At 37.1% G+C, this 22573-nt stretch overlaps 1 long non-coding RNA gene across 1 annotated transcript in view; it reads left to right on the plus strand.

Moving 5' to 3' along the window:
• The first annotated feature begins 225 nt into the window (after window positions 1-225).
• Window positions 226-22573, plus strand: part of LOC148132920 (uncharacterized) — a 38387-nt gene continuing 16039 nt past the window's right edge. The window contains exon 1 of the long non-coding RNA XR_015746982.1: window positions 226-787. This is a non-coding gene — a long non-coding RNA (uncharacterized LOC148132920). The remainder of the gene's footprint in view (window positions 788-22573) is intronic.

The following is a 22573-nucleotide window of genomic DNA, read 5'->3' on the forward strand; positions in this document are numbered from 1 at the left end:
TAGAAAATTGGAAACAACGTGTGATTAAAAAGTGGGATAAAATATTCAGTGTAATTCAGTGAAATTTTTGTGAACAAAAGGAAGGCAATGAAATAAATGAGAGAATTGAATTAGGAAGGAATGGGAACATTTTAATGACACAATGTTTTAAAATATAAGTGAAGTGGGGGGGAAATAACTATGGAATGTTTATAAGTGTTCCCCCATAAAGTATTACTGAAAAGTAATGTGTAAAATGTTCAAGATTTAAATGAATATTAATATTAATGATAGATTTGAATTGGTATGGATTGTTGTTTTAATTATATTACATATTTATAATCTTTTCTTTTTAAAAAAATATAGTGTGTAACTTTAGAATGTACTAAGCAGAATCCAAATGGAAGTTATGTACTATACTAAGTGTTATAAATTTAGGGGAAAGAGATAAAGGCGTCATACTCCAATCAGTGTACAGGAGAAATTTTGTTTAAAGGGAAAAGATAATAGATAGCTGGAAAAATGACAGACAAAGAATAATAAGTATAATGATCTGAACTGAGATGAGATAAATAAAATAAAATTAAGAAAGTTAAAAGAGGGGAGAAGCTATATAGAAAATGTAAAATGGCAATAAGATATGGAATGGTATATAAAATCAGCATGAATTTGAATTTGTGTCTGTACGAAGAGATGTAACCCGGGATCAAGCTGCTTTCAGAAAAGATGTTTTATGTTTTTATGTTTTATGTTTTGTTTGTTTGTGTATTGTTTTTGAAAATCAATAAAATTTGTTTTTTAAAAAAGAGTTCAATTTATATTTCAACCAAGTGGAATTGTTAAAACAACAAAATTGAACAGATTCCAACACTCTTCTGAAAGTAAAGATGTAAAGAAACCCAAAACTCAGTTGTGAGGCATTGGTAATTGATTCATTTAAATCTCAGATAAACATTTTTTTAAATTCCCAATTTCAGACTTAACCTTTGAAGATAATGGGCAGTACAATATGATTGATATCTACAAGCATGACCTAAAACATTAAGATTTATTTTTTATTTACTTAAGATGATGTGATTTCCTTCTGACTCAGCAGATTTATGTCTCTGATTTTAGAATTGGATATGACACCAGATATAATGAAAATGAAATACAAGCTTTGAGTTCCTGGAAGAAAAGCAGGCTATAAGGCTAACAAACATTTGAGAATAAGACAAGTCAGTAGCCCTTTAAAATCTTACAGAAAGGGGATGATGTGTCTATATGCAAAGTAGAATATTTTTGTTTAAAAATTTGGATTCCACCTTTTCCCTTTTACTTGCTATGTGTCATCAGCTGTGATTCAAAATTTTATTCTGGGTGAGACTTTACAAGAAATATATTTCCTAAACTCAGTAGTAAAGGTAGATGATGAAATTAAATGTAAATTTGGAAATACACATCCTCTCTGTAAACCAATTCATGTTGTCCTGTTGGGCAATTATATTTAGAATGATTCCACATCTGAGAGAGCCAGTTTGGTGTAGTGGTTAAGCATGAGGCTAGAAATCAGAAAACCCATCAGTTTCATTCTTGCAGTTTCGCTCCTGAGAGAAACCAGCTGGATAACCTTGGGCCACTCACTGTCTCTCAGCCCTAGGAAGCAGGCAGTGGCAAATCATTTCTGAAAATCTTTGCAAGATAACTATAGGATTAGCCCAAGCAGTCGCCAGGTGCTAATACTGACTCAAAGGCAATCCCTCTCCAAAATGCATAATTAACGTTCAGTTTTCTGCATTTCTCTATAAGTTATGTTGAAATGTTCCTTTTTAAAAAAAAAAAATCCACAGAATGATTTCTTGGTTAAAAAAAAGATCAGGTGAGATATATATCTATATAAAGTAAATACATTGGGAAAAATGGGTACATAAATAGATTTCCAATTTTGTGCTAAATGTATATTGATATTAAAATATGTATGTTTTCAAAGAAGACAGAAGCAATGCTCATTTCAAAAACATTATAGACAATTATGCATCATGTTGAATGCTTTGATGAGCTAAAGCAAGGGCATGCTACTCTAATAAAGCCAATGGAAACAGAAACAATTCTGTGAATCCTTTCTGTGGGGTCCTTGGTGCTCTTTGAGCTTGATGGTTGTCTTGTAGATTACCAAACTAAGTAACACTGCCAGTGCGTCAGTTGATGTTACCTAGTTTGGCAAAGAAATGTCTGCAAGAAAATCACTAAATTCAGAGAGCCCCAAGGACCCCACAGTACAACCCTGAGCTACAAATATTCTCTTCTATCAGTAATCCTTTCAGTGTAGAATTTGGTCTTGTCTATTCATCATTCTCCACAAGCATTTAAATGCAGATGCTACTGCAATAATGTTCTTCAGTTCAGTCAATTTAGGAAATAGGTGGACACTTGTCTGATATGAAATCAAAGAGTTTGCATTTTAAAAGCTACATTATGCAATGCTGAAAAAATGAAGAATACAATGTATTTGTCCATTCCTATGCATTAAGGGAGCTTTGCAGAAGTCTTCAAATACGTAATCATTTTTGCTTGACTTTGTCATGTTTTTATTCTCTCCTGCTCAAAAAAATATATATATAATTTACCCAACGTAGACTTCATCCCAAAGCTCACTTGTTTTATTGATCTGTTCCCTACAAACAATTTTAATATTTTAATCGACCAATCTACTTTTTTCCCTCTCACAAAAATATTTCAAATGTAATAGCTTCCACTTACTAGGTATTTCAGAGATTTGTTGGCCATTAAATTTAGGCCTGCATTTTGACTAATAAGGTTTAGTACTGGAGAACAGCCATGAACCAGAGTCAAAAATTAAGAAAGTCAAAAACAATTTGTTGCTTTTTGCTTCAGTTCTTCATTGTAATGGATATTTGAAAATAATGTTGGCTTACTCTCCATCTTCATTTTAGTGTACCAGTGTTGTTGAATCAGTCAATTTATTTAATGATGCTCAATTTTATTTCAGAATTTTTCTCCTGTCTCTTTTTTGATGCCAAGATAGTTTGGAATGGGGAGGTCTATAAAAGTCCATCATCATCATCTTCATCATCAAAGAGTGCCTTTGAATGGTATTGACTGCCACTGAACAAGCACCAAGGTGGTGATGTCAAGAGATTTTTTAGTTCACAAAAGATAATCTCTGGACATTTTTGATCTTTAGCTGATTTTAAAAATTAAGCATAGTTTGGAGACATGCCAAATTATCCTTTTGTCTAATAGGGGAAGGGAAAGTACTATACACACAGACTCAGAGCTATCTCACTAAGCAGGTATTATCAGAAATTGTTATCCAATAAACTGATTACTGGTCAAAATGTCACTTCTGATTAGACAATATCATAGTGAATTCATAGAATTTTTGCAAAAAATACCGAACATGCATTTCATGCTGCAAATTACATACATGTTCTGCAGGCACCTTTGTAGAGCACCTTTGTAAGAACAACCAGTTTAACATAATGGTTCTGAATTGGGACAACTCCAAAATAAATTATATATTATCATACATTACATTTCTGTTTAGAGGAGTCCCATTTATTTAAATGTGATACTTAGAATTGCACCTGAATAGCATTTTGATAGAACATCCACCAGGAGATCTGAAAGCTATAAGCAGGTTAGATTGGAAAGTCAAACCATGTGCACATTGCTGCCAAAAATCCCAACACAGACTTGTGAAGGAAATCACCAAAATTATGTGCCTTTATCTTAAGCCCTAGAAGCAATTGGAAGAATGACAGAATATGAATCAAAATACTAACAGCAATAATAATGTAAAATTAAAAGAGAAGAAACAAGAAAGTATAAATTGGAGCCATTTTGAACTAGTGGTTAAGGTACCAGGCTAAAAGACTGTGAATTCTAGTTCAGCCTTAGGCATGAAAACTGGTTGAGTGACTTTGGGCCAATTACTTTCTCTTGGCCCAACTCACCTCACAGGATTCTTGTTGTGGGGAAAATAGAAGGAAGAAGTATTAGGTATGATCACTGACTAGAATTAGGTATAAAAATAAGAAAGGTGGGATAAAAAAATCCTTTTTAAAAAAGTATTGCATGGCTAAAGACAACCATTCCCTAAATTATATCAAGTCCAATCATTGGTCCATCTAGAACAGGGATGTCAAACTTACGGCCTGTGGGCCAGATGTGTCACATGCTGGCCCCGCTCCTCCCAGTTTAGTGAAGGGGGGAAACGTCTCAATACATCACGTGATAACGCTGTGATGACACGACTTTGACACCCCTGATCTAGATCAGTGTTTCCCAATCTTAGCAGCTTTAAGATCATGGACTTCAACTTCCAAAATACTCCAGAAACATCCTGACAGGGGAATTCTGGGATTTTAAAATTGCAAAGGTTGAAGAACACTGATCTAAATTAATATTGATTTCACAACACCTAACAATGGCTCTGCAAGACTCCAGATAGGAATAATTCCCAACCCTACTCAGAGTTGTAGGCGAACCACGGGCTGGTTATTAAGCTATGGCAATCTTTCTTTACTCCATATAATTGTACGATAGGTCACAGAGAAGTATGGCAGTGGAATTTTCCAAGTCAGCATTTTCAAAATCCCAAAGCTATAGCACTTGTTTAAACAGATTTTTATCATGTAAGTTCAGAGCTTTGCCAAACTGAGAATACACGTGTAGACGGAAAAAGTTGTACATTTTTTTCACCAGCTACTAAAATATAACTTGTCAAGCAATGCCAGTATATTACTGAGCCATGTCTTATCAAATGTTGGAAATGTTTATTATGATGGAATGAAATATCAATCCAAAGTGAACCTCTTGACTGCACTCAAATCACATTTTTCATATCACCAACAATTTACCTTCCCTTTTTCCCATCTGCTCCTCTCTTCTTATTCTAGTCAGTTTGTATTCACTGTGTTATTTGAAATCTATATTAAATGAATAATGCCCACATTGAGATAAAATATGTATCTAGTGAGAGCAGCTTACACTTATCTGGATAATTTCAGGATGACGGGAATAACATATAAAGGAATTTAAGACTTGATTTAAATATGAAACTGGGTGACATTTGCATTTATGGACAAAAATTATAAGTGAGTAATGGTACAATTAATGACAGGTGAAATCTCATATTTCTTACAATTCATACCTGTTATTTGAATACCAGATATCAACGGGATACAAGTGACTGACAAACTATCCTAATTTATTAGCAGGATTGTTTCAAAATGTTACAAGGAAGCAACATTTATCCACAACTCTGTATTGCCTGGTATTTTGTAATGGGTGGAGTAGGACCTTTCCCAGCATTGCTCCATGACTAATGAAAGTCCCTTAGATGTGGTTTAAATAATAGCTTTTGGGGAATTTAATAAAGCAGCATTCTGCAAAAATAGCCGAGTTTAAGCCACTATGAAGAGACTAGCTAATTAAAGCAATGATAAATCCCCAATATTATTTCTTTGTGCAATTAGGCTGGGATCAGATTAACAATGTTTTAGTCTAATATCCAATTTTGACATTAAACTGTCCACTTAGAGAAGAGGTGGGGAACTACAGCTCCTTTATGACTTGTGGATATCAACACCCAGAATTCCTCAAGAAGACCACAGGTCATAAAACTTAGAAAATCAAGCTGAAGAGCCCCATGTTATTTTGTGCTTAGGAAAAGCAGAACTCCTATTCATTGGGGTTATTTGCACAGGAAAAATATCATTTAGAGATGTACTCATCAATGCTGTATGGTGCACATACACCCCTTTGTCTATTTAAACGTTCCTATAAGTACACATCCCCAGATTTGGAGATAAATGAAGCATGGGAACACTCAACCCTGCCATCACATAGGTTATTCTGACTCATTATTGTCCTCTAGGGCAAATAAACTTTGAAGTAATAGAACAGAGCGCTTTTGTATAATTTTATATACACAAAACCCTTTTTTAAATGAAAACAGTCAAACAGCAATGAATCAGGAATAGGTCAGGATAATGAAGACTTAACTGTTAAAATGACAAATTGCAAATACTTCATAGGTTTCCATATATCTCAAACAAAGCATGCATTTATTGTAACGTGTTACAGAATCAGCAGACCAATTTAGATGATTTTTAAAATAACCACTTTCTTTTTTAAAAGCTTCTTTATATTGGTAGTATGCAGTTATTTCTTAAGATATATGTGTATATTTAGAGCTTTGGCTTATACTGCTTTTGGATTAGAGTACTAGAGGAAAAAAAATGTTTAGAGGTAATTTAAAAGCTGACCAAAACTCATTTATCTGAGCCTTAAATTCACTTCACCTACATTCATAATTGAAGCACATGCATGCCTGAGCTTCTAATATAATCCAAGAGAATGAATGAATGCAGCAAAAATGTTATCACAGGTATCAGCTCTTCTAAAAATCAAGAGTGCAAGAGTAATCCAGATTTTTACCTCCTTCCCTCAAAACAAAACAAAAATTGATATGAAATTTATGTCAGTATCGGATTTAGTCTCAGCGCTGCTGCGGATTCCTTGTCATTAGATGGTTAAAGCCTTCAAGAGGCATCATATAATGTGATCATTATTATTGCTGAATTTAGATTAATTTAGATTAATACAAGTTTTTGTATTCAGGAGTATAGGAATAGTTTTTCTTTGGTTTGCAACAGTCTGGAATTTATTTCAGCAAAGTAGAATGGAATGAGATGCTAAAAATATATTTTCAGAACTTCTTTGGCTGCTTTATAAAAAAACCCACCACTTTTGATACAAATCCAGCTGATATGGGTCATAGCACAACATACACTTTTGGGTGTGAGCATAAAAATACATACCAAATTAGGTCATGTAAGTGAATGAACTTTAGCTGATCTCTGCTGCTTCTGTCTATTAAAAAAAAAAGCCTTTGGCAGACCCAGAATCAACAGTTGGTCACTAGGATGTGACTTACACACTTTCCTGCTTTCCTCCCTTATGACCACAAAACCAGATATTTAATTTTTTTATAATTTCCAGTGCCAGATTAAAGGTTTGTTTTTTTTTAGAAAAATCGTGTTCTATTCCTGCACAAAGTAAATTGTGTATCCCTAACAGAATACATCAAACATGTCTCCCAATTCCATCCTGTAATATACAGGATTTTAATAAGTCTGACTATCTCATCCCTCACAATGATCCTATCATCACTGGTAATAATTCACTTTATTATATAAAAAAAACCTGGAGTCAAGAAGGAAATTAAATCCATTATCATTGTCTATTATGTATGTATGTACAGTATATATGTATGTATGTACAGTATGTATGTATAACATATCTATGCATACCCACCACCGATAAACAAAATAATTTGTTTCAAACACATAATAGTGTCCATATTGTGTAGTATTGACAATAAGGTACAGATATATTAATAATACATAAATAACATATATGTTACTGTTTTAATATTAAGACATTTGGATGACAATATTGAAATTTATTCTTAACCTGAGTTCAGAAAAATACCATGATAAACGATAACAACTACTGCTGAGTAATCAAGGAAACCCAGGCTGGATAGACCACCATTATCCCTGTCCTGCTATAGGTAATTTACAACAATGAGTACTGTGCCTAGTTTGAAACCTGACTGGAGAGGTTCCAGATAATCTGCTGTCTCCAGAGCCTCTGAAATTGTGCAGAAATATGACAATTAGAAAATAAATAAATTGCACCTTGGCTATCTTCTCAACAATTTCCCCCCCAAAATGTATATGACACAGATGAATCATAAACTAGCTCTTTGTTGGGTTGGACATAAGGAAAGAAGCCAACAGCCACCAGCCAAATGTAGTGTGTGTGTGTATGTGGGGGGAGGGGGGAGGAACAATGGATGGAAGGGGAAGCATGCAGGAGGTGTGAGACTGGAATTTCTGAGAAGCGATGGGGAGGCCTGGACTCAGAGGGACTAGTTTGTGGTGTTTAACATCTTCAAGGCTAACCATCCAACTGTCCTGGGAATGGCTTGCATGAAGGAGGAGCAATGCATCTGGACCATAGACATTCCCAAAACATTCCTGGTCATGACTGAATTCTGGTTGCCTGGCTACTGTGAGTAGGCTCTGGGGTCAGTTTCATTTTGTTTGTTCACATACGTTTTGCTTCAGACCTTGCCTGACTTTCACTGTAAACAGTTCTTTCCTGGTAAAACTACCTTTTCTCTGAATCTATGGAGTCAAGCATTGTCTTTCCTAGGGATTGATCAGAGGCAGCCCTGACAACAGCATTGTAATGGTGTGTGGGAAAGACCTTGGGAAAATGGGCCAAGAAGCATTACCTCAAAAGCGATCAGATAAGGGACAGCATAGCCTGAAGCTGCATAGTGAGTGAAGCAAGAAGTTCATAAGGGACCTTCCCTGGTTCCTCAGGTTGTAAAGGAGAAGGCAGGAGAATTGCACTTTCAGATTTCTGTTAATGTAGCTTTACAATAAAGTAAACTTAGCTCATCTGGTCATGTTTCCTGTCTGGTCTACCTAGTAAGTTTGACAAGCACAGTGACCAAGAAACTGCAGCCATAAATGCAAGTAGGAGAAAGGTCTTGTCCCAACTTTTTGTATTGAGAGCCAGAAAAAAATATGAGGGGTTACAGTGGAATTCCACATTTCTGCTTTGAGATGCCTGTGTAAGCAGGAACCCCTAGCTAAATGTGGAAGTTCTTCATATTAGCATTCCCTCAAGATATTCTTGGAAGTCCTAATCTTTGCTCTGTGTGAGAGAAAGAGCCTGAGAGAATCTCAAAATGCAGGGAAAGCACATAATATGCTAAGCCAGAATGTTATTTTTGGTTTTGTCTTAAGCCATTGTTTGAATCTGCCCATTACAGCTGGTAAGTAATGCTTTATAGTTTAGTACAATATAGGATCCCAGCTTGCCAGGAATTGCTTCTGTTAAATTCATTCTACATCCTACCCAAAATGAGTATGATTGGAAATCTAAAGAAGTGTCTTAGTAACCCTATTCTCCAACTGGAAGCCAGCGCTGACAGCTACAAATTCCTTTCTCCCATATTATAAGGATTTTTTAAAAATAGAATATTTGGGGAGAATGTGTGTTAACTTTTGCAGCTTCATTGTTGGCACCTGAATCTCTCAATTGTGTGGCGAAATCCAAACAGAATTCACTCTGCTTTGAAGGAACCTCATGTTATTTTGTATTGGATTTTGCTGAAACTGATACTATTAGTCACTAGATCCCAAGTATAACAGTGTTTCTCAACCTAGGCAAGTTAAGATGTGTGGACGAGCTGGCTGAGGAATTTTGGGAGTTGAAATCTACCCGTCTTAAACTGCCAAGGTTGAGAAATACCAAATAATACAGAAAGTAGTATGTGTATAACAAAAAAAAGGGGGGGGGGTAGGGAAATGAGGGGAAATTTTCCAAGAAAAAAAGAACTTTTTAACAAAACAATATATTAGGAATTTTTTTTCCCCCTGCACTGTTGTACTTGGTATTTCCAATGTGTGACATGAAGAATTGGGTATTAGCGACAGAAGACATAAAATAGTGACTCTTTTTCCCCAGCTAGATATAAATCTTTTAAAAGTAAAAGTGTTTCAATTCTAAAGCAGGAAGCCATATGCAAGAATGTAAATGAATTATTTCTAGGTTTAAAAAAGTAAGATGCAGGAATTTTATGTAAAATAAACTTCCAGTCAGCTATGTTTATTTGAAAAGTGTGAACATGTGGTCTTTCTCTCTTTTACCCTGAAAGCTTATGCAAACATTTTGGCAAGTGTCATTTGCTTAATGTGGCTTGTAGAAGCTTGCTCTTATTCTCCAGTGTAGATACATTAAAGACCATGCTATATCTTAGCATTTCCATTGCTAGAAAAGAAATTTGTTTGTAAACACTGAGCTGTACCGGGTTATTTTATTCTGCAGAGGAATGCTATGCTCTGATTTCAGTTGGTTATGAGAACAGTCTTTCTAAATCTGTTGTGCTCAAACCTTCTGTGAATATTTAGCAAAGTCAATTAGAAATGTTTACGACTCTCTTTTCAGTTGTTTTGTTTGAGGGTGGTGTTGGAAGAGATGTTCATCTGGGTTCAGTTCCAAGTGGGGAGAAAGACATTGGAAACATAGAGGCTATTTGGAAAGATGGTTTAATGGTGGACAGGACCACATGATTTGAGGACTTGGGCAATTGAGCACATGGGTGAGAGAGGGAGAGAGATTTATACCCACTCTTGGGCTTTGAACTTGCTTCCTGTTCTTGTGACAAGGGCATGTATTCTGACTGGTTGTCAGACTCTCATGGGGCCATGCAGAGGTAACTTTGTAGGTTGTCTGGAGTCCCAGGCTTGGTTGAATCTTGCTGGGTGATGATGTAATGAAGAGGATTGTGTTCTGAAAGGATGTTGGGCAATTCTTATTATGGTTTAATGGCTTTGTCCTCATTTGGATCTTGAGTGAGGGCTAATCCTATCATCCTGGAGGTGAAGGTCTTTTATTTTGTAGATAAGCTGCCCCAGCCTTTTATCTTGTAGATAGATTGGCACCAAAATATCTGTTGGGAGGGCAGGCGGGCAGCGGGCTGAGGCTATGAGTTTATGTCTTTAGAAACATGTTTTTCCTTTAGGGAAAATATAATATTCTGCCTTTTTAATATTTTCTAGAATATTTCATTCTTCTAGGAGAAGGGTGGGTGCTAACATTCTACAGTGGTGATAGCCAGTGTTTTATGGAGTTGTTGTAGTAAGATTTAACCATGTAAACCAGTTATAGAGAATAGATGGCTCTCCAAATGTTGAACCATAATTCCAAGCAACCTAACCAATCTAGGAACAGTAGGAATTCAATAACATTTGGAAGGCTACAGGTAAATCCATCCTAACCCCGCCTATTCAGGTAAGTGGTATGTAGTTACCAATGGTATATGCTAAGTGTTATTACTTGTTATTGCGTTCTCATAACATAATCAAGGAGCTTATATTAATGAAATCACAACTTGATCAGGAGTGGGACAAGAATGTATGTTGGCCTCCTTGTTGTTTAAACTATATATTCTCTTGGGGCCACAATGCTGCAACTACATTAGAGCACCAACCCAAAATTAGCCTATAGGCATATTGCCACTGTGTTACATGCAGACAAGGTAAGATTTCTGCACAAGCATCAACTGAGCTAAAATGAGCCCCAAGTACCCCACGTAGACAGATACAGATAATCAGAGTTGGAAGGGACCTTGTAGGTCATTTAGTCCAACTCCCTGCCCAAGTGGGAGACCCTACACCATTTCTGACAAATGGCAGTCCAATCTCTTCTTGATGGTCTCAAGTGATGGCACTCCCACAACTTCCAAGGGCAAGCTGTTCCATTGATTGATTGTTCTCACTGTCAGAAAGTTTCGCCTTATTTTCAGGTTAAATCTTTCCTTGTTCAGTTTCCATCCATTATTCCTTGTCTGGCCTATAGGAGCTTTAGAAAATAGCTTGACCCCTTCCTCCCTGTGGCAGCTCCTCAAATATTGGAAGACCGCTATCATGTCTCCCCTGGTCCTTCTCTTTACTACACTAGCCAAGCCCAGTTCCTGCAACCCTTCATTGTATGTTTTAGTCTCCAGTCCCCTAATCATCCTAGTTGCTCTTCTCTGCACTTTTTCTAGAGTCTCAACATCTTTTTTATAATGTGGTGACCAAAACTGGATGCAGTACTCTAGGTGTGGTCTTACTAAGGATTTATAGAGTGGTATTAGTACTTCCCTTGATCTTGACTGTATCCCTCTGTTAATACAACTTAGGATTGCATTAGCTTTTTTGGTGGCTGCTGCACACTGCTGGCTCATATTTAGTTGGTTGTCGACTAAGACTCCAAGATCCCTGTCACAGTTACTGCTATTGAGCCTCGTTTCACCCAGTCTATATGTGTACTTTTGGTTTTTCTTGCCTAGGTGTAGGACTTTACTTTTCTCTACATTGAATTTCATTTTATTAGATATGGCCCAGGGTTCTAGTCTGTCAAGATCCATCTGAATCTTGAGCCTATCTTCTTGGGTGTTAGCTATTCCTGCCAGCTTAGTATCATCTGCAAATTTGGTAAATTCCCCTTCTATTCCCTCATCTAAGTTGTTAATGAAGATATTGAAGAGTACTGGGCCTAAGACAGAACCTTGTGGCAGCCCACTGCTTACTTCCCTCCATGTAGACTTAGACCCATTAAGGACTACTCATTGAGTACTGTTTGCCAGCCAGTTGCAAATCCATCTAATGGTGGTGCTATCTATTTCACTTTTTTTTCTAGCTTACTAAGAAGTAGGTTGTGGTCTACTTTATCGAATGCCTTGCTGAAATCTAAATATATTATGTCCACAGTATTTTGCTGGTCTGACAATTATTGTTTTGAGGAAACACTTAAAATCAACTATTCAATCAACTAAAAACCATAATTTTTGCAAAATGCTTTAGTCTTTGGCAATTAAATCGACAAAATATAGAACAAGGGCCCAACTCATCATCTCCCATTTAATAAAATTTCCAGGCAGCTCCAATTTATTTTGCTGACATAAAGTTCTTATTATAACCGTAAAAGCCTCTCTTTCTGAACATGGCCAAATTTTGTCACACTGTCTGCAAAACTGGAATACTCTTATTGCATCAATCAAGTAATCATAAACTGTTTTATTTTCTTCCATCTGCTGGTGATTGTTGCATTCTAGTTAGTAACCATAATAAAGATATGCATGTATGCACTTTCTCATAGAAAAAGGGGAGAGAGAAGAAACACGTTAAAAATTTGTGTACGCCCCCCACAAGCAAAGTATTTGTGGATTATTAAAAATAAACTTTGAAACTGCCTATAATCCACAGATATTCATTCACTGAAGAAGTTTTCATATAACCGCCTACCCCCATCCCCAGGTCCCCAAATCATCCAGAAAAAAAAAAATCTTTGGAATTTATTATTTGATTTTCACTCCAGATTTGGCATAGTAATCATTATTTAGGCAGAACTGAGCAAATTTTTAAATCTGGATCTATACCAAGATTCTCCAAAGTGGTCAATATGAATCCTCAAGGATGGATGGGGCTATCAAGGGATTGATCTTATTGTGGTTAGCCAGATGTTTAGTTTGGATCTGGCAATTTTATCTACCTATCGAGTCCTTCCCAAGGATCTGGGACAGGCAGAAGTTGTTTTTTAAGGGTGTTAAAGGTATCACTGAAGGACATAAGCTATTCCAAGTAAAACTCCCTTCTGCAATTGGCTAATAGTGATTTTGTAATTTTAGTTGATGCTGTTATTATTATTCATAGAGCTATTAGGTAAAGTAATCCAGCCACAGTTACCCTGTGGTAAGACGGGCAGCCATTAAATTTAATAAATAAGATACAGTAAAATATAAAATAAAATAGTACTTATGAAATTATTTTCATATAATAAATATTTAGGGTGGTACTGAATAATCTGAAACTTCATGAAGAGTTGATAAGGTGGATAAACAGAAGTAAAAATGTGAACTTCAATAAGTTTGGATAAATTTGCTAATGTGAGTTAAAGCTTCAATAGAATCTATTTATACAGTGCCTATAAAATCTGATCCAACATATATGAAATTAGATTAAGGTATAATGCTAGGAAAAGTATGTCTATTTAGGGGAGGGAGAATTACACCTTTATTTTATTTTTATCCAATTTTTATACCCACCCAACTCAACCAAGTGACTCTGGACATCTCTAGAATTTAATCAGTTCTAGACTTGTATCTAAGCTTGGAGAGAATGTGCAGTTTCTTCTACCAAATTTATCTGTTTTTCATTTCTTTTATTACATTGTAATAAATTGAATGAAAAAAAAAAAATCAAGTGACAAAAAGTTAGTGCATCCATAAAAATACTAAACCATAATGGTTACTTCATGTTCTTCACAAAATCCTGAACAAACACACTACATTTCATATACATAAATGCAAATAAACATAAATGAGATAACAGGAAGTGCTTCCTGAAACCCAAGCATAAGAATAAACTCAGAACCAGGTTCCCTTCTATTGGAACTCATGCTGCAGTAAGTGTTGAGTGCTGAGTTGATTTATTTCTACATCATTGGGCAGAGTATTTGGAATGATAGCAAAATTAACCTTTTTCTTGAAATGGAACATCTCTTTGACATAATTTTTTTTTCTGTTTCCATTTGTTGCCTCTTGGTTCCTTGGAAATTGAATAGGTACAAATGTAGCTCTCTCTCATAGAAATGAGATTTTTATACTTTGGTGATGCAGCGTTTGACTTTTTTCCCCTTCTATGTTATTTTGCCTCCCAGATATTCAGTTTTAACTGCAGCTGTGCTGTGCATCATCATCATCATTGTTATCCCTTTATGTTTAAAAAAATATTATCTATGAATAAACATATAATTACTGACATAATTCCCTTTTTTAAAAAATTGCAGAGATTTCTCCCATTTTCTTGTCATAAAAGTTTCTATGGAGAAAGAAGAAGAAAAAGTAAATTATCAATTTAAATTATTAAAAATGAATCAAATTGAGTTCAACAATGCTTTAAACTATTTATTTAAATACTTAATATAAATTATTAAAGATGAGTCAAACTGAGTTCAAAAACTCGTTTAAAATATTCCCAAAAATCTTAACTAGCCCTTTCAGTTTTCCTTAAACTAATCCACAAATGAGCTGGGCAGATGGCCTACAAATTTTTTTCTTCCGAGGCTGAGGAAATTTGAATCCCACATTTTCTTCAGCAAGTAATTGTTGCTGACATACTGTTCACTATCCATACCATTTTCTTTTTGTGGAATATTCTTCCAAAATCCCAGCCAAATGTTTCCAATCCAGCCCCCTCTCCCCCCACAAAATATGTTTGCTTATTCAACAGTAAACATTTTAATCCAAAAAAGTTTGGTTGTTATAAATTATCCCAGAACTCTGTAAGTATAGGAGTAGACTGGAAATCTGAATAATGATAATAATTTATTTTGCAGCAAACCATCATATTTGCCTCTGGACAGCATTGAAAACAAACTGGAGCTGACAGTGTCAGGCCTATATAAACTAAATTCAGGATGTTTCATTGCTGATTGATCCCACTGTGTGCTTTTAGTTATGCAACTAAGTAAACCTAAAAATGGACAAAACTGCAAAATGTGTTCAGAGCCATTTGAACACGTGTCCTGATACCGCATGATGAGCTGGCAAATACTTTTCAGGCTCCATAGTGCTGTATTTTGTTTAGCATAATATTCAGCTTGAAGAAAAGGACAATCACATAGCTCATTTGGATTGCAGCAATAAAATGTTATCATTGCTTTAGCTATTTTATTAAAACAAATTAACATGACTGCAAACATGTATAACTAGACCTAGTCACTTTCCTGTGTAATTTTCCTAGCTTTTTTATTGCAATTTCTCTTGTGAGACTGTGTTTAATATATACAACACCTTGATGGCTTTTACTTTATTTTACTTCTCTTTGTTAGGTTTTTTTTTTTACATTTTGGCTGCCTGAGTTATAGTTAGAGGTGATCATGGCAATATGGTATGCATATGCACTGAATATTTTGAATCTGTAAATCAGCACTTTAGGTCCTTATTGTGCTTACACTATTGTTGTAATATGTTCTTTTTTACAATCGAGATCAAGTGAGGTACTAATACCACTCTATAAAGCCTTAGTAAGACCACACCTAGAGTACTGCATCCAGTTTTGGTCACCACGCTATAAAAAAGATGTTGAGACTCTAGAAAAAGTACAGAGAAGAACAACCAGGATGATTAGGGGACTGGAGACTAAAACATATGAAGAATGGCTACAGGAACTAGGCGTGGCTAGTCTGCTGAATAGAAGGACCAGGGGAGACATGATAGCAGTCTTCCAATATTTGAGGGGCTGCCACAGGGAGGAAGGGGTCAAGCTATTTTCTAAAGCTCCTGTAGGCCAGACAAGGAATAATGGATGGAAACTGAACAAGGAGAGATTTAACCTGAAAATAAGGAGAAACTTTCTGACAGTGAGAACAATCAACCAATGGACCAGCTTGCCCTCAGAAGTTGTGGGAGCATCATCACTTGAGACCATCAAGAAGAGATTGGACTGCCATTTGTCAGAAATGGTGTAGGGTCTCCCGCTTGGGCAGGGGGTTGGACTAGATGACCTACAAGGTCCCTTCCAACTCTGATTATCTGTTATCTTATCTGTTATCTTTTGTCAAACTTGTGCACATGGAATTCTGGGTACAGGAAAATAGAAGCAAGTAGATCAGTTGCCTGAGCATTTTTACAATGTTTTCTCTGTTCATTAATATAATTGCAGTGTGTGCCAACACATAGATCTCTGGTTCTATTCAATGTATACTTCCTTCCCCAATAATTAGACCTTCCCCGTAATATAATTCCTATGATAGTTATTATGTCATTGATGGCTCTTTTTCATAGTGACCAAAATCGGCAGAAAACCCAGCAATGGACCAGGGCTGAGATTAGCTCAGAGTATTCTTGTAGAAAAATAATACAAACATACCTTTCTCTATTATAAAATGAGACTTCCCAATATGAATGTGCTAGTTTTTCAAATGGAATGGTGAAAGCAGAGAGGTAGGGTTAGAGACTCACTCCAAGTTGTCTAATATTTGTATTAGAAAATTCACAACATCTCATTCTCTCTTGAGGCAAAAGAGAGAAGCTAATGGAGACCTCCCTGAAAAGGCCAAAATAGATTTCAGAGAAATATTTTTAACAGACAGTGGCAACGAAGAAAAATATGTAAGCTTCTCTTGGCACTTCATGCCCCCATTCCTGAGGCTGTTCAGTATTTCCTATAGTTATTCTTTGCATCGTCACCACCACCACCATCATCATCATCACAATAAAAGATGTATGTTAGCGTATTACTGTGCTTGTTAGTTATACAAGTAGTCTTTGACTTGCAACAGTTCATTTAGTGACCATTCAAAGTTACAACAGCAGTGAGAAAAAGTGACTTATGGCCATTTTTCCACAATTACGACCAAAGTAGCATCCCTGTGATCACATAATCAAATAGGTAAATCAACTCACTTAGCCACTATGTCACTTACTTAACAATTGCAATGATTCGCTTAAGAAGTGTGGCAAAAAAAGTCACAAAATGATGCAAAACTCAGTTCACAACTGTCTTGCTTTGCAACATACATTTTGGGCTCAATTGTGGCCATACGTTGAGGACTACCTGTACTGTACATTAATTACATTGACATGAAAACTGACCTCAATATCTTCTGGGAACAATTTAGGCATGACATGTATGTCTCATGACTAAGGACTAAAGTGTGAAATCGTTTTAGTTGATATGCATGAAAATGTGCTGCTGCTTGTCTTCCCGGGCACATCTCTGCGTGCATCTACTTGCTAATAGAAGATCGCAGTGCCAGCTCTGAAGCACGGCCTGCCTGGGTCACGGAGGCAAGCCTGAATCATTTTCCCTTAGGATGAACCTCGCCTAGCATGATGCAACATGTTCAATTTGTATGGAAATGTGGGATCCCAACATGATTGTGCTTTACTTTTGAATCTCATTGCTTTAAGATATGTATGCTGGGAAAGCACAAACTGGGAGTCAAGACTAGCAAGCTGCCTTCCACACACATACCCCTTTCCCCCAGAAAAAAGACCAATCTTCCAGAGGGAATATTGTCTGTATCAACAGCTGGGATTGTGGTTGAAAGCCTACACCATAGGAAATATTTACTGAGATTGACACCAAGTTCTTAAAGTTCTAAGTAATGCAGGATTTTATTGCATTTCTACAGTGACGTGGGTTGTTTGGGAGATTGTTTAGTTTTGAAATAACAGTTTCTCAAAGATTTGACTAACTATTTCAAGTAAACCCTGCTTTATGAAATATATCTTCAATGTTTTTAGAAGAGCAGCCACAGATTATAACCTTTCCTTTTCAGTTTGTGATTATTTCTGTTTAGCAAAAAGGACAGTGGTGAACAGAGAATGTGAGACAACAGAGTCAAATATGATGAAATGTTTGGTCCTTGAAATTCTTATTTCTAAAGGAGAGACATATTATTCAGTGACATGCTTAAAAAATGTTTTCATTGTGGCTAACAAATTTCCAAAGAGCAATACCTACTTTTTTGATCTTTCAATGAAACTGCATATTTGATGATTAGGGTGTTGTCTGAATCCCTTTGTTTTTATTGTTGTTTTGTTGTTGTTGTTTTTGAGATACTGGCAGAAAGGAAGAAAAAAACCAGTAAGTGATTTATATCTTACACAAAGCATCTTCACTGCGACTGCAGTTCCCAATGAGGAAAATTGACGATTTTCTAATAAGTAGATAAAATTTAAATTCAACAAAATCTGGATGATTGCACAGAAACATAAAATGCAAATAAGACTACAATAACAAAGCTCTATCAAGAGAGAGAGAGAGAGAGAGAGAGAGATGTTTTATTCAGCTATTTGGCCCCAAAACAATATAATTACATTAGGCAACACCTGCAGGCTTCAGCCAAACCTATGCAGTTGGAGACAGACTTAAGTATTCATTTGCAATTGCAAAAGGGGAAAAAAGGTTATATTTCACATGGCACTGAAAATGAGAGAGAGAATCTAGGCACCCCAAAATATTTCAGTTGCATTAAATTGTGCTCAGAAAAGACTCAGAAAAGGACATTTCCTGGTTGTTCTGTTGCGGGAAAAGACCGGAGTTGAATTCAGCTCTTTATTAGCTCTCAGTAACTTCAACTAAACCGGAGCCGCGGCAGTCTCTTTTATAGCGGCTGCTCGCAGCTCGCGGCCAATGACATCTTTTTAAACTTCCCGCCGTCAGGCGGACCAATAGCAACTGTTGTTAAACAACCAATCGATAGGCGGCAGTGGTAGTCCAATCAGAATGCAGTATTACGAGTATGCAAATGTCTATATACAACACTGGTCACTGAGATAACTTCATAGTTCCTATTCTTCCATGATGACTGGAAGTATCATTGCTGCATTTCTATGTAATGTTATCAGACTATAATTCTCATGATACACTGTAGATCAAGATGTAATCTCATTATTTTCAAGTCATAGGAACATGTGTATGACAGATCTGAAGTTTCCTTCTTCAGTCACCAATCAATGGAATGTTTGTGCAGACATTTCTGTCCGCCAATTGTTTGATTATGAGGCTAACATTCTTCAATTCTTTGAAAGTTTCAAAAGTAATTGTTTAACATCAGAATGGAATTATTATTTGCACATTAGCCTCACAGCAAGTGCTGTCTATGTTCTAAAGTGTCCTGTTTCAATTCTAATGTCTTTCTTTGGTGTTCTTGAAAATATTCGCCTTGGCACAAGAATAATATTTAATATTAGATTATTTATTAGTGAAAACATCTTAATAATACTGTTTTGAGTTTTGAACAATACTGTTTTGAGTTGAAATGTTGTGTTTTATTCCCAGTTCTGCTGCAGAATGTTCGGGGGGCATGGTTGTGATCCACGCTTGGGTAAAAATTGTTGTCTAAGTAAAAAGTTGTTAAGGTAAACCTTAGTGACACTGCAAGCGATGGGTGTCAAACTGGTGGCCTACAGGCCGGATGCATCATGCACAGGCCACGCCCACCCCACTTCCACAAATGAGAAAAACGTGGCAAAATGTCATGTGAAGGCAATGTGATGCATCCAGTTTGACACCCAGGGCTGTAAGCCATTAAATCAGGATGATTTGGAACGATCTTATTCGTGAAATAATCATCTCTTTCTAGTCATTCGTCCAATTGTGAATGACTAGAAAGTAGAAAACTCAAGAGAAAATTATTATAAAATGCATTATTCTTGACAGGATATTTGAATATAGCTGACAATAAATCAACAAGTTCGAGTTTTTCCACAGATTCTCTGTTAGACACTGTCTTGCTTCATATTATTACTATGAGAATAAATAACAATTGAGCGTTACTTATATTTTCAAGGTATTATATCTAACATTATCTGGAGGGTGCAGTGGTCTAGAGATGAAGACACTCGCCTCCCACTCGTGAGGTTGAGAGCTTATATCCAGTGACAGATGTTTCTCTATCAGGGCACAAAGAGACTATACCTGCTGCTAACTCACCATAAGCATCCGGAAGGGTATCCAGCCAGTAAACGCTCAGCTCCAATCAATCATCCCAACCTCTTCTTAAAACAAGGGATTACAGGATCATACAAAGAGAAAAAAAAATATTCAACATTGTCTGAAATGGTATAGGGTTTCCTCAGTGGTGGGATTCAATTTTTTTACTACCGGTTCTGTGGGTGTGGCTTGGTGGGCGTGGCAGGGAAAGGATACTATAAAATCTCCAGTCAGAGGTGGTATTTTCCGGTTCTCTGAACTACTCAAAATTTCCGCTACCGGTTCTCCAGAACTGGTCAGAACCTGCTGAATACCACCTCTGGGTTTCCTGCTTGATCAGGGAGTTGGACAAAAAGACCTCCAAGATCCACTCCAACTGTTATTCTGTTAATCCTGAATTATTTTGCCTGTTCTGACCAAGGCTTCCTAAGACAGTAACAACCACACGCTGTTCCCAAAAACCTTGTTTTTATTTCAACGACTGTGAATTATATGCATTCACAGCCTGTAAGGAGTTCCAAACAATTTATGAATAGTCCAACAGAAGTCAGCCACAGTCTTTCGGGATAAGGCTGATAAGCACCCACCTTTATCTCTCTTGAAATGCTGCCAGCGACTGAATTGCCAATTAGCTGTAGAAGGCCAAACGGAGCACAAAGTCAACACGGAGCTTCAGATTTTAAACCGACCAGAACGAACAAAGTTGCTTCCTGCAAAGGCTTTGCTCCCTTTGCTCCTCCTTTATGTCTTATGGGAGGGGCAAATCATCTCCAAGCCTTACTCCCGAGTCACCCCTTTTGTCTTAATTGTTCTTGCCTTCTGGCAGCTCTGTGTAATTGCACACTGGGAACAGGCTCCCCCTGTTCCTCAGCCTCGCTGATGTCAGATTCTGGAGGCTCCAGAGTCATCACAACCCTCAGATGGCCCTGGCCCTATCTCTGTGTCGGACGCAGATCCCTCATCTGAGTCCTCCCCAGGACTTGGCTGGATTCCAGGACTGGCCCATGTTCCTCCCTACTGTCCAACTCTGCTGCCAGCTCCACAGGCTGCCAGCAGACCACAGCACTGCCATCATCTTCCTTCCAAAAGATTATGGATTTTTTAAAAAAGGCATTGCTTTTTCAATAATATATTTAAATATTGTCTATTTTTTCTGGGGTATAAAGAACCAAGGAAAAATTTATATAAAGGTATTTGATAAATTCCTTGGCTGGATTCTGAACTTTACCAGCAAACAAAAAAAACCTATGAAGTGCCAGTTAGGATTTCCACCAATATTGGAAATCCTAATTGGCACTTTATGGACTTTTGCAGACTTTTAAAGTTATGCTTAGATACTTTACTACAATTCATCCTTATTCACAAAAGGATTTGAAAGTATTATAGGGAACAAAATGGCTGGTATTATTAAAATAGCAGAGGAAGAATGGAATAAAGGAAGTATTCAATATTCCTAAAGTGCCATTCATGCCTCATTTTTTAAGTATAATAGAAAAGTGCATGATATAAATCACGCTCTTTTCCACATGAAGGCACATTTTGTTTGCTGAAAGAAATGATAAACAACATGAATGGCTAATCTTTCCATACCAAGCCTCTATTCTTTTCTATTTATTGGTTACAAATGCTTTGGAAATCAATGTCACATGCCCTCAATATAAAGAAAAATCTGTGAAATAATTCAGTGTTTCACTCTGGGATTTCTGAATTATAGCTGACCAGGCCATTTCTGTAACAGGATATATAGTTTCACATAGAGGTGGTATTCAGCAGGTTCTGACCAGTTCTGAAGAACCAGTAGTGGAAATTTTGAGTAGTTTGGAGAACCGGAAAATACCACCTCTGACTGACCCCCCCCCCATCTATTCTCTTCCTCCCGAGTCCAAGCTGATTGGTTGGGTCGTTTTTGGTTGCCCTGCACAGGAGAATGGAGCTGGAAAGCAGGTTAGTGGGGTGGGGAGGGAATGGGATTTTGCAGATACAGATAATCAGAGTTGGAAGGGACCTTGTAGGTCATCTAGTCCAGGGGTCCTCAACCACCGGGCCGCGGACCGGTACCGGGCCGTGGAGCACTCTTTACCGGGCCGCAAAGAAAATAATTTTTTTTAAAATGGCGGCTTTCTTCGCCTTCGGTGAATGCTGCTGGGATCGGGGATCAAGGACACAAATGAAAGAAGGGGAGGGAGGAAGCAACCGAAGCCTGTCCTGCTCTCTGGCTCAGCTCTCTCAGTCGCTCTCTCGCTCCTCCACCAGCCCAGGAAGAAACTGCTTCAAAGAAGCCGGGGGGTGGCTTTTCCTGTCGCCGCAGCTTCCCGAGCGCCCGTTTCACCCCACCCGCCCGCCCACTCGCTCGCGGTTCAATCCACAGTGCTCCGTTCTGCCTGCCTGCCTGTCTGGTTGTTTGGGAGCAGCTTCGGCTGAGAATAATAACTATTCGCCTCTTTTTATCAGCCGAAGCTGCTCCGAAACGAAGAAGGCAGGCAGGCAGGCAGAACGGAGCACTGTGGATTGAACCG

Source organism: Notechis scutatus, chromosome 1 (genome assembly GCF_049901735.1).
Source record: "Notechis scutatus isolate UNSWTSFEM ecotype Mainland chromosome 1, rNotScu1.2, whole genome shotgun sequence".
NCBI classification, from domain to species: Eukaryota; Metazoa; Chordata; class Lepidosauria; order Squamata; family Elapidae; genus Notechis; species Notechis scutatus.